Source organism: Leopardus geoffroyi, chromosome C3 (assembly GCF_018350155.1).
Source record: "Leopardus geoffroyi isolate Oge1 chromosome C3, O.geoffroyi_Oge1_pat1.0, whole genome shotgun sequence".
Lineage (NCBI taxonomy): Eukaryota > Metazoa > Chordata > Mammalia > Carnivora > Felidae > Leopardus > Leopardus geoffroyi.
Genome location: NC_059338.1, coordinates 101,671,198 through 101,681,547, shown reverse-complemented (window position 1 = coordinate 101,681,547; position 10,350 = coordinate 101,671,198). Strand labels below are relative to the sequence as shown.

Sequence of the window (10,350 nt, the reverse complement as noted above, 5' to 3'; positions counted from 1 at the left end):
CACAGTTAATTGTAAAAGGTTGAAAACTTTTCCTCTAAGATCAGGAATAAGACAAGCATGCCCACTCTTACCACTCTTATTCAGCATAGTGTAGAAATCATAGCCAGAGAAATCAGGCAAGAAAACAAGTAAAAGTCACCGGAATCGGAAAGGACAAAGTAAAATGGTCTCTATTTGCAGATGACATAATTTTATATATAGGAAAATCCTAAAGAATCCACCAAAAGCTGTTCATCTAAAAGATAAATTCAGAAAAGTTACAGAATATAAAATTAACATACAAAAAATCAGTAACCTTTCTATACACTAGCAATATTTTTTTATTGGAAAATGAAAATGACTCCATCTACAAAATTAAAATAAATAAGTAAATAATGCTTAGGAATAAATTTAACCAGGAGGCAAAAGATCTCTGCACTGAAAACTGGAAGGCACTGATTGAAAGAAATTGAAGAAGACACAAATAAATGAAAAGGTATTTGTGTTCATGACTTAGAAAAATATTATTAAAATGTCCATACTACCCAAAGCCATCTATAGACTCAATGCAATTCATGTCAAGATTCCAATGACATTTTTTTACAAAAGTAGAAAGAGAATCCTAAAATTTATATGCAACCACAACGATCCAAATAGCCAAAGCAATCCTGAGAAAGAAGAATAAAGTAGTAGGTATCACATTTTCTGATTTCAAGCTATACTATAAAGCTATAGTAGTCAAAACAACACGGTACTGGCATAAAAAGAGACATACTGTTCAATGGAATAGAATTGAGAGCCCAGAAATAAACCCACTTACATACAGTCAACTAATATTTGATAAGGGACCTTAGAATAGTCAATGGAGAAAAGATAGTCTTTTCAATAAATGGTGCTGGACAGATTGGATATTCACATGCAAAAGAATAAAACTAGACTCCTATTCTTCACCACTCACAAAAATTAACTCAAAACGGATTAAAGACTTAAGTGTAAGACTGGATACTGTAAAATTCCTCAAAGAAAACAGGGAAAAAACTCGTTGACATGGTTCTTACCAATGATTATTTGGATATGACACCTAAAGCATATTTAACAAATTAAAAAATAAGCAAGTGGGACTACATCAAAAACTTCTGCTCAACAAAATGAATACACAACCTATCAAATGGGAAAAGAATATTTGCAGGACAACAAAGAGTCCAATTAAAAATGGGCAAAGGACCTGAGTAGAATAACTGGCAAATTTTTCTAAAGAAGATATGTGAATGGTTAACAGGTACATGAAAATCTGCTCAACATCACTAATCATCAGAGAAATGCAAACCAAGGCCACAATGATACAGCACCTTACACTTGTTAGTATGGTTATTATCAAACAAACAAAGGATAACAAATGCAAAAGAGGGTGTGGAGAAAAGGGAACACTTGTGCACTGTTGATGGAGTTGTAATTTGATCCAGCTACTATTGCAAATGAATGAAGTTCCTCAAAAAATTAAAAATATAACTACCATATATGATTTAGAAATTCTGCTTCTGGATATTTGTTGAAAGGAAATGAGAACACTATGTCAAAGATGTATCTGCACCCCTATGCTCATAGCAGCATTATGTACAATAGCCAAGACATGGAAATAACCTAAGTTTTCATGAATGGATAAAGATGTGATCACACACACACACAGCCATAAAAAAGAATGAAATCTTGCCATTTGCAACAACATGGACTTTGAGAGCATTATACAAAGAGAAAGACAAATACTGTAGGATCTCATTTATATATGCAAACTAAAAACAAAACAAAGATTTGTGGTTTCCAGAGGTGGGGGTTGGAGAAGGGATAAATGGATGAATGTGGTCAAAAGGCACAAATTTCTAGTTATAAGGTAAGTAATTACTAGAGATGTAATGTTTAACATGATGACTACTATAGTTAATACTGCTGTATGGTACCTTTGAAAGTTGTTACAAGAATACATCCTGAGTTCTCACTACAAGGAAAAACTTTCCCCCACCCCTTTCCCCCTATATTTACAGGTGATGGCTGTTAACTAAATTTATTGTGGTAATCATTTCACAATATATGTAAGTCGAATCATTATGCTTTACACCTTATATTTATACAGTACTATATGTTTAATATATCTCAAAACTGGGAAAAAGAATGAGAACAAGAGAAATTTAGAGCTCGTGTTGATGTCATATTCCTTCAGTTTTAAGATGTCTTCATTGTTCAGCTGATCAAAAAGGATTTAAATAATATAACAGAAAGTGAATTTAGAATAATAGTCATAAAATTAATCGCTGGGCTTGAAAACAGTATAGAGGACAGCAGAGAATCACTTGCTACAGAGATCAAGGGACTAAGGAACAGTCATGAGGAGCTGAAAAACGCTTTAAATGAAATGCAAAACAAAATGGAAACCACCATGGCTCGGATTGAAGAGGCAGAGGAGAGAATAGGTGAACTAGAAGATAAAGTTATGGAAAAAGAGGAAGCTGAGAAAAAGAGAGAGAAAAAAATCCAGGAGTATGAGGGGAAAATTAGAGAACTAAGTGATACACTAAAAAGAAATAATATACGCATAATTGGTATCCCAGAGGAGGAAGAGAAAGGGAAAGGTGCTGAAGGGGTACTTGAAGAAATAATAGCTGAGAACTTCCCTGAACTGGGGAAGGAAAAAGGCATTGAAATCCAAGAGGCACAGAGAACTCCCTTCAGACGTAACTTGAATCGATCCTCTGCACGACATATCATAGTGAAACTGGCAAAATACAAGGATAAAGAGAAAATTCTGAAAACAGCAAGGGGTAAACGTGCCCTCACATATAAAGGAAGACCTATAAGACTCGTGACTGATCTCTCTTTTGAAACTTGGCAGGCCAGAAAGAATTGGCACGAGATTTTCAGGGTGCTAGACAGAAAAAATATGCAGCCGAGAATCCTTTATCCAGCAAGGCTGTCATTTAGAATAGAAGGAGAGATAAAGGTCTTCCCAAACAAACAAAAACTGAAGGAATTTGTCACAACTAAACCAGCCCTACAAGAGATCCTAAGGGGGACCCTGTGAGACAAAGTACCAGAGACAACACTACAAGCATAAAACATACAGACATCACAATGACTCTAAACCCGTATCTTTCTATAATAACACTGAATGTAAATGGATTAAATGCGCCAAACAAAAGACATAGGGTATCAGAATGGATAAAAAAACAAGACCCATCTATTTGCTGTCTACAAGAGACTCATTTTAGACCTGAGGACACCTTCAGATTGAGAGTGAGGGGATGGAGAACTATTTATCATGCTACTGGAAGCCAAAAGAAAGCTGGAGTAGCCATACTTATATCAGACAAACTAGACTTTAAATTAAAGGCTGTAACAAGAGATGAAGAAGGACATTATATAATAGTTACAGGGTCTATTCATCAAGAAGAGCTAACAATTATAAATGTCTATGCGCCAAATACCGGAGCCCCCAAATATATAAAACAACTACTCATAAACATAAGCAACCTTATTGATAGGAATGTGGTAATTGCAGGGGACTTTAACACCCCACTTACAGAAATGGATAGAACATCTAGACACATGGTCAGTAAAGAAACAAGGGCCCTGAATGAGACATTGGATCAGATGGACTTGACAGATATATTTAGAACTCTGCATCCCAAAGCAACAATATACTTTCTTCTCGAGTGCACATGGAACATTCTCCAAGATAGATCATATACTGGGTCACAAAACAGCCCTTTATAAGTTTACCAGAATTGAAATTATACCATGCATACTTTCAGACCACAATGCTATGAAGCTTGAAATCAACCACAGAAAAAAGTCTGGAAAACCTCCAAAAGCATGGAGGTTAAAGAACACCCTACTAACGAATGAGTGGGTCAACCAGGCAATTAGAGAAGAAATTAAAAAATATATGGAAACAAACAAAAATGAAAATACAACAATCCAAACGCTTTGGGACGCAGCGAAGGCAGTCCTGAGAGGAAAATACATTGCAATCCAGGCCTATCTCAAGAAACAAGAAAAATCCCAAATACAAAATCTAACAGCACACCTAAAGGAAATAGAAGCAGAGCAGCAAAGACACCCCAAACCCAGCAGAAGAAGAGAAATAATAAAGATCAGAGCAGAAATAAACAATATAGAGTCTAAAAAAACTGTAGAGCAGATCAACGAAACCAAGAGTTGGTTTTTTGAAAAAATAAACAAAATTGACAAACCCTAGCCAGGCTTCCCAAAAAGAAAAGGGAGATGACCCAAATAGATAAAATCATGAATGAAAATGGAATTATTACAACCAATCCCTCAGAGATACAAACAATTATCAGGGAATACTATGAAAAATTATATGCCAACAAATTGAACAACCTGGAAGAAATGGACAAATTCCTGAACACCCACACTCTTCCAAAACTCAATCAGGAGGAAATAGAAAGCTTGAACAGACCCATAACCAGCGAAGAAATTGAATCGGTTATCAAAAATCTCCCAACAAATAAGAGTCCAGGCCCAGATGGCTTCCCAGGGGAGTTCTACCAGACGTTTAAAGCAGAGATAATACCTATCCTTCTCAAGCTATTCCAAGAAATAGAAAGGGAAGGAAAACTTCCAGACTCATTCTATGAAGCCAGTATTACTTTGATCCCTAAACCAGACAGAGACCCAGTAAAAAAAAGAGAACTACCGGCCAATATCCCTGATGAATACGGATGCAAAAATTCTCAATAAGATACTAGCAAATCGAATTCAACGGCATATAAAAAGAATTATTCACCATGATCAAGTGGGATTCATTCCTGGGATGCAGGGCTGGTTCAACATTCGCAAATCAATCAACGTGATACATCACATTAACAAAAAAAAAAGAGAAGAACCATATGATCCTGTCAATCGATGCAGAAAAGGCCTTTGACAAAATCCAGCACGCTTTCTTAATAAAAACCCTTGAGAAAGTCGGGATAGAAGGAACATACTTAAAGATCATAAAAGCCATTTATGAAAAGCCCACAGCTAACATCATCCTCAACGGGGAAAAACTGAGAGCTTTTTCCCTGCGATCAGGAACACGACAGGGATGCCCACTCTCACCGCTGTTGTTTAACATAATGCTGGAAGTTCTAGCATCAGCAATCAGACAAAAGGAAATCAAAGGCATCAAAATTGGCAAAGATGAAACCAAGCTTTCGCTTTTTGCAGATGACATGATACTATACATGGAAAATCCGATAGACTCCACCAAAAGTCTGCTAGAATTGATACATGAATTCAGCAAAGTTGCAGGATACAAAATCAATGTACAGAAATCAGTTGCATTCTTATACACTAACAATGAAGCAACAGAAAGACAAATAAAGAAACTGATCCCATTCACAATTGCACCAAGAAGCATAAAATACCTAGGAATAAATCTAACCAAAGATGTAAAGGATCTGTATGCTGAAAACTATAGAAAGCTTATGAAGGTAATTGAAGAAGATTTAAAGAAATGGAAAGACATTCCCTGCTCATGGATTGGAAAAATAAATATTATCAAAATGTCAATACTACCCAAAGCTATCTACACATTCAATGCAATCCCAATCAAAATTGCACCAGCATTCTTCTTGAAACTAGAACAAGCAATCCTGAAATTCATATGGAACCACAAAAGGCCCCGAATAGCCAAAGGAATTTTGAAGAAGAAGACCAAAGCAGGAGGCATCACAATCCCAGACTTTAGCCTCTACTACAAAGCTGTCATCATCAAGACAGCATGGTATTGGCACAAAAACAGACACATAGACCAATGGAATAGAATAGAAACCCCAGAACTAGACCCTCAAATGTATGGCCAACTCATCTTTGACAAAGCAGGAAAGAACATCCAATGGAAAAAAGACAGTCTCTTTAACAAATGGTGCTGGGAGAACTGGACAGCAACATGCAGAAGGTTGAAACTAGACCATTTTCTCACACCATTCACAAAAATAAACTCAAAATGGATAAAGGACCTGAATGTGAGACAGGAAACCACAAAACCTTAGAGGAGAAAGCAGGAAAAGACCTCTCTGACCTCAGCCGTAGCAATCTCTTACTCGACACATCCCCAAAGGCAAGGGAATTAAAAGCAAAAGTGAATTACTGGGACCTTATGAAGATAAAAAGCTTCTGCACAGCAAAGGAAACAACCAACAAAACTAAAAGGCAACCAACGGAATGGGAAAAGATATTTGCAAATGACATATCGGACAAAGGGCTAGTATCCAAAATCTATAAAGAGCTCACCAAACTCCACACCCGAAAAACAAATAACCCAGTGAAGAAATGGGCAGAAAACATGAAAAGACACTTCTCTAAAGAAGACATCCGGATGGCCAACAGGCACATGAAAAGATGTTCAGCGTCGCTCCTTATCAGGGAAATACAAATCAAAACCACACTCAGGTATCACCTCACGCCAGTCAGAGTGGCCAAAATGAACAAATCAGGAGACTACAGATGCTGGAGAGGATGTGGAGAAACGGGAACCCTCTTGCACTGTTGGTGGGAATGCAAATTGGTGCAGCCGCTCTGGAAAGCAGTGTGGAGGTTCCTCAGAAAATTAAAAATAGACCTACCCTATGACCCAGCAATAGCACTGCTAGGAATTTATCCAAGGGATACAGGAGTACTGATGCATAGGGGCACTTGTACCCCAATGTTCATAGCAGCACTCTCAACAATAGCCAAATTATGGAAAGAGCCTATGTCCATCAACTGATGAATGGATAAAGAAATTGTGGTTTATATACACAATGGAATACTATGTGGCAATGAGAAAAAATGAAATATGGCCTTTTGTAGCAACGTGGATGGAACTGGAGAGTGTGATGCTAAGTGAAATAAGCCATACAGAGAAAGACAGATACCATATGGTTTCACTCTTATGTGGATCCTGAGAAACTTAACAGGAACCCATGGGGGAGGGGGAGGAAAAAAGAAAAAAAGAGGTTAGAGTGGGAGAGAGCCAAAGCATAAGAGACTGTTAAAAACTGAGAACAAACTGAGGGTTGATGGGGGGTGGGAGGGAGGAGAGGGTGGGTGATGGGTATTGAGGAGGGCACCTTTTGGGATGAGCACTGGGTGTTGTATGGAAACCAATTTGACAATAAATTTCATATAATAAAAATAAATAAATAAATTAATTAATTAATTAATTAAAAAAAAGATGTCTTCATTGTTTATAAAATTGGTCTAATTATATTAGTTCAGTTAAATAAAAATACCACCACACAAGTATTATGATGTTACTGAGAGTGGAAATAGTAAAATAAGTATCTTACATTCAAAGACATAATTATATGTATTCTCTTTGCAGTTACTTGTTGGCTTGTGTACATTTAGACTCTGCTCAGACACAATTTAAAAAGATCACCTCTTGGGGCGCCTGGGTGGCTCAGTCGGTTAAGTGTTCGACTTCGGCTCAGGTCATGGCCTCACAGCTCATGAGTTCGAGTCCTGTGTTGGGTTCTGTGCTGACAGCTCAGAGCCTAAAGCCTGCTTCAAATTCTGTGTCTCTGTCTCTCTCTGCCCCTTCCCTGCTTGTGCTTGGTTTCTCTCTCAAAAATAAATAAACACTAAAAAAAATTTAAAAAAAAGATCACCTATTGACTTATTCCAATAGGAATGCTCCCTATTAAGGTGCAAATTCTCTAAATCTGTTGGTGATCCAGTATAGTGACTCTAGTGTCATGAGTCTTCATTTACATGCCCTTCCTTAGCAATGTCTGAACAGGTTTACCTGATACTTTTACAAGATCAACAAAAGAATTCTTTGAAACTTAAAATCTAATTTTTAAAATATTCAGTTTATAGTTAACAGAAGCTTAAAGACCATTCTTTCTTTCAGGTTGCTTGCAGCATTTTTCCCAAACTTCAGAAAATTCATGGCACAAGTGTCACTCCTTATGGCTCTTCTACTTTGGACAGTCATGGAGCTAAAGTGTAGAGCTTATATACAATGAAACACATAAAATGGAATTCTAGCAACTGCTATCCTATTGTCTGAATTGGCTCTTTGGTTGAAAACTATCAACCATTTTCTTGCTGCTGGTGAAGTCCCTAGGTGGGCATGCTTAGAATGAGTTTTGGTCTATTTTAAATATTTTCAATATTTCTTTTTTCTTAGTTTTGTTTCTGCCTCTGATTCATATGGTCTACTGCTAGATCCTACATCTGATAGCAGTGATTGCTTACCTGCCATTGTTCAAAGCTCAGTTTGTAAATGACAGATGCTTTCTGTCCGAACTTCATGAATTCTATCAGTTTTAATTCTACTGCTTCTTCTAACTATTGCTATTGCTCAAATAGATACAAGAGGGAGTTGTAGGAACTACAGTTCTCTTGTGTGACTCCTTCCAAATGCTCTTAAGTAACAAGAATGGCTCAAATAGTCTTTGAATGAGTTTTGGCAGGAAATATAATATTGCCTGTACTGAGAGATGCTGGGAGACATTCATTACAGAAACTCTTTCTAAATCTGTTTCCTTCATGGTTGTTGACTATCTTTTACTTCAAACCAATATAAACAAAAATAAACATGCAAAAAAACCCAAACAAAACAGAACAAACAAACCTGTTGCCCTGTGTTCCTGTATTTGCAAAAGGTTGTAGATGAGAATTTTGCTTATAAGAACATGTGGATTACACTGGGATCTCAAAAATCGCTTTCTTTAGGCTGTTTACAACCCATGCAGAGAAAAGGCTGGTCATAAGAAAGAGGTGATTCCAAATCTTTGAAAGATGAAACAAGAATCAGTTAGTACAGGAATATTAGGTGGTTCCAAATATTAGGTTGTTTCTTGAGCTGAATAAATTCCAATAAAGAAAATAAAACAGTTAGCAACAGCCTTTTCCAGAGTCAAGGAACAAAAATAATCCACAGACAGGATTTTCCTAATCTCAAGTTACTTCAACTTTTTAATATTTGCTGTTTGTCACTCTTAGAGTCCAGTACTGAAAGTGAGACACACAATGAGGAAATTGCAAATGAACATGAATAGGATATAATTAACCATACCTATTTTGATCATTTGCTCTCCTTATGGACTCATGTGTCTATGACTATTTGCATTTTATACATTTATGGAAAAAAAAAGAGGTGCATTGAGGGAAGAGAGAAAGATACTAATACAGGACTCTAATTTATATAGATATGTTCAAAACAGGATAGTTTTAACAGCTGAATTCCATCAAACAAAAAGTTCTATCACTTTGTAAAGAATTCCATGACTTCCAGTTACTTTGACATCTGAACAAGATTAAGTAAAACCATTCAGTAAGGTTCACCCAGTTTTCATTGCTACATCAGAGACCTGTGCCACCATTGTTCCAAGTGCTACTCTGTCCTCTCCACGGTTTCTGGAAAAGCCCAGTTAAGAGATTTGTAAGAAATTTCTTCCATTAGGCAGAGTTCCCCCTCAGCATTTAAGAGAGAATATTCTCTTTCAAGTAGCTTTTCTTCATGAACTATTGAGATATTGTGTCACATTTGCTGTTAGGTTTCAGTGCCCACTCTGAAGGGCACTGAATACTTCTCCTTGTCCTAGCAATGAAATCATCCTGGGATTATTACCAGAACAGTAGATGTTACTGCACAAATGTAAAGTGAAAGATGAACAAATGCTGAGCTTTTTTGCATGTTGAAATAGATTTTTGAAGTTCAAGACAAGGTGATAATATTAAGGGATTTTGAATCGCAAGAGCTGTGTTTTGTATTTTTCAGAAGGAGAAACTGGAAAGTTCAAAGCATAAAGTTCATGCCACCCCAAAATGGTTTTTTCCCTCAATCTTTTTAATTTTTAATATTTATTTTTTGAGAGAGAGAGCACAAGCAAGGGAGGGGCAGAGTGGGAGTGGTGGGGGGAATACAGAGAATCCAAATCAGGCTCCAGGCTCTGAGCTGTCAGCACAGAACCTGACATGGGGCTCAAACCTATGAACCTTGAGATCACGACCTGAGCTGAAGTTGGATGCTTAATTGACTGAACCACCCACATGCCCAATCTTTCTTTTTTAAATATGGAATGTTTCATGAATTTGTGTGTCATACTTGCATAGGGGCCATGGTTATCTCTGTATCATTCCAATTTTAGTGTATGTGCTGCTGAAATGAGCACCCTTTTTTCTCAATCTTGATCAAGACTTTCAAGTTGGACTCAGGAAGATAATAGGGTAAGAGAAAAAAAGTACATCAGAGTGAGTCCTGGGTGGGTGTCTAAGCTACAAATTGGATGTTATGTTCTCTCTGTGGTTATTTCCAAGTGGAGGCATATGATAGAACTTATATCTTCCACTTAAGTTTGTCATTCAGAACAATGTGGAGCCCAA

General features: G+C 36.9%; 1 non-coding gene across 1 annotated transcript; it reads right to left on the bottom strand.

Moving 5' to 3' along the window:
• Positions 1–10,035: 10,035 nt before the first annotated feature.
• LOC123587048 lies at positions 10,036–10,139 on the bottom strand. Its single transcript, XR_006707118.1, has one exon. It is a non-coding gene; the product is annotated as a U6 spliceosomal RNA (small nuclear RNA).
• Between the last annotated feature and the right edge of the window lie 211 nt (positions 10,140–10,350).